The sequence below is a fragment of the Plutella xylostella genome, chromosome 27, assembly GCF_932276165.1.
Source record: "Plutella xylostella chromosome 27, ilPluXylo3.1, whole genome shotgun sequence".
Classification (NCBI taxonomy): domain Eukaryota; kingdom Metazoa; phylum Arthropoda; class Insecta; order Lepidoptera; family Plutellidae; genus Plutella; species Plutella xylostella.
The window spans coordinates 8,839,059-8,842,310 of NC_064007.1; the positions used below are offsets into that span (position 1 = coordinate 8,839,059).

General features: G+C 39.1%; 1 long non-coding RNA gene across 1 annotated transcript; it reads left to right on the forward strand.

Moving 5' to 3' along the window:
• The first annotated feature begins 1,518 nt into the window (after positions 1 to 1,518).
• LOC125490775 lies at positions 1,519 to 2,650 on the forward strand. Its single transcript, XR_007267905.1, has 2 exons — positions 1,519 to 1,854; positions 2,458 to 2,650. It is a non-coding gene; the product is annotated as an uncharacterized LOC125490775 (long non-coding RNA).
• The last annotated feature ends 602 nt before the right edge of the window (positions 2,651 to 3,252 follow it).

Genomic DNA, 3,252 nt, shown 5'->3' on the forward strand with positions numbered 1-3,252 from the left:
ATTACTCCGGGAAAAATATATGCTGAGTGAACAGATTGAAGTCTACAATACTCATTATCTAAAAGACACATTTCGGTGAAAGGACTGTACTATCACATTATTTCAGTATCATAACTAATAAATTCAAATCTGACTTCGCTCATTTGCAAAGTTAGATTTGATCAATTCCTAACTGCAAACTGGCATACTGCAAATTCCAATCATAATCCTCTCAGATATCGTATGCCATCCACTACTGGAAGTATCTTGTCAATATAATGTCACGCTACTCTAAAAGCGACTCTAATGCATGTATCATTTAAAATATCATAGGTTTACTTCAATTTATACTTGTAATTTCATCAAATACTCAATAAGCGATGCTCAAATAAGTCAAATACTACTGACTTACTTACTAATACACCTACACCAAACTAATTTACTTGTAAGTATCTTAATCTTTATGTGTACATTTTCAATAAAACCTCTTACGAGTCTCAAGAATAGTCCCCAATTTCTATCAAACAACTTAACTTTTCACTGGTGAATGTTTATAATGGGATTTTAAAATATATTTACTTGTATTTCGCAAGACCCTTGTCAGGGTAAATTTAGATTTGCTCGCAAATCAAAAAAGCTGTAACACTGGACTCACATCCCAGCATCTCCACCATGTCGCGGATTCATTAAACTATTTATATGAGTAAACGCGAATATCTGAACTGTTAATAACCGTGATTAGTACAAACATACTAATCACGGTGACGAACTGAATATGGGATATATCATAAACATATTGGTTACTTAATATCACGCACACGTGATGAACGATCAGTCTAATAACCTGATCGTCTGAATGTCAAGGATAATCCTGATGTTCTTAGGGGTTTCACCCCAGTGGCCTCCAACCTCCCCTATAGCCACCCCGTGCCTCGCTAGCAGGGTTGTTCCCTGGGACTGATCACATGGGATTGTTTCCCTAGCTTCTTACACTGATCACATGGGATTGTTTCCCCTGGCGCACTGAATATCTAATCTATCTATTATCACACGGTACGGGTACGGTATGTACTCGTACCTCCTTTAAACCTTACATTACCTCCTTAGTTTCCTTACTCATTATAAACACAATTGGTACATCAAGAAATCAAGTGTAGGTATAACTTATCAATCATAAACGAGATATAAAAGGTAAGTAGAAAGGTCACTTAGCTGCGCACTTGCAGTAACTGGCTGTTGTCTGAACCGGGCCATCACGCCCGCCTCGGCTCCCCGAGCCTGGACGCCTCGGCTCCGCTCCGCGGGGTCCTCTCGCACCCACGTCATTGATAACTCCCTCACTCTCCGTCTGCTCACCGCGGCTGCTCACCAAAAGTGAAAAGCGCTCCCGCGCTGCTCGTTTACGTGGATAAATTCGTCTACCCTCCACTCGCCGATATTAATATTAAGGCTCGTCTACACTCAGAATAATTATCTTGATTATTCTGTGAGTCGAAATCGGTACAACTCCCGATAATTCGGGACAATGTACGCACTCTATTGATTAAGGGCCTATTTTTCAATGCTCAGATAGACAACCAGATAGCGTTTATTCGACAGATAGCGAAATATTGAATTTTTCAACCGTCAGATAGAACTTATTCGTCCAATAACTCAGTTAACTGGAGAATAAATCTATCTGCTGCTTGAGCCGCCAGATAGTGCTTATTCGATTGATAATTTGACATTTGAGGTTATTAAGTAGTTAAGTTCTTTTTTGTGTTTATACCAATTCTAAACTATACAAGCGCAGAGAATAATCGTCTTTTCAATGGATATTTTCGATGATATTGATGATTTGGCGATCGAAAAATAGGTAGTAGGTAATGAACGAATGTATTAATCCTTCTTCTTCTTATAGTGCCTCTCCATCATTGAAGGTTGGCAGTCAGCTCTTTGCAGCGCTCTCTATTCCTGGCTGTTTTAAATAATTCTTCCACGGTTTTTACACCGGTCCACTCTTTGATGTTGCACAGCCACGTCAATTTTCTCCTTCCAGGCCTTCTCTTTCCTTCCACTTTGCCCATTATTATGGTATGTAGCAGCTGGTATCGTTTATTACGCAAAACGTGTCCTAAGTAGGCTACTTTGCGCTGCTTAATGGTACGCACGAGTTCCACTTGCTTATGCATTCGTTTCAGAACTTCGACATTGGTGACTTTATCGGTCCAACTGATTCGAAGCATGCGTCGGTAACACCACATCTCGAAAGCTTCAAGTTTTTTCTTGAAGTTTTCCTTTATGGTCCATGACTCGCACCCATAAAGGACGATGGGCCACACGTAGCACTTCAGAATCTTGGCACGGAGTTTTATAGAAAGTTGTCGACAACACAGAACTTTTTTCAGATTCATGAATGACGCTCGGGCAATTTCGATACGCACTCGTATTTCAGTATCACTCCCCCATGAGTCCGTCAGCCATGACCCAAGATACAAGGTATTAATCCTGTTGAAAGGAAAGTCAGAGTCGTCAAAACGAGGCCTGATCATTACAGCATGTGGGATGCAAAAGAATTTCATCGCCGAAAGGCGCCAGACTACAAACATTATGTTGATTTATTTTCAAGCATTAATTTAAAAAAAAAGAGGAATGTAGTAGCACTTCCTTCATAATAAAATATTAAGGTACATTATAGTTTTTCATTTTATGATAAGTAGGTAACCTATGCTACATATACCTAAGTATCTAAGACATCCCTCCTGCTTGGCGGCATGATCTTCTATGTCCAGTAGTGGACGGCTATAGGCTGAGGAGAAAAGAGAGAAACCATCCAGTACTTGATAATAAAACATAGGTGTTATTTCTTTCAGTTTTTATTCATTAAATTTAAATTAAGGATACGTTGAATGCTAATGTTGGAGCAAATGCCTAACACCTTTTCTTCTACATCGTTAAATGAAAGAGCATTTGAGGGCCCAGCTCCAGTTTTGTACATCTCCTGCCTTTGCAGGGAAGACTTCTTCTTACGACTTCTTCTTCATTGTTTTTTTTGATGCCCTCGTACTTAAATTAAAGGATTTTCAATGAGCGGACTGGTTATACCACTGGAGTTAAAAGAAACTCAATTTTCTTCCATGCAGACTGCATGGAAGAAAATTATTATTTGTTGCTGCATCGGTCTTTTTATTTTCTATGACATGTTTGAATAAAATTTATCTACCACTCACTAACACAGTAACTTCATTAATATTAAAATTCGCCGAACGCTCTCTTTTTTGTGATTCCATTGCG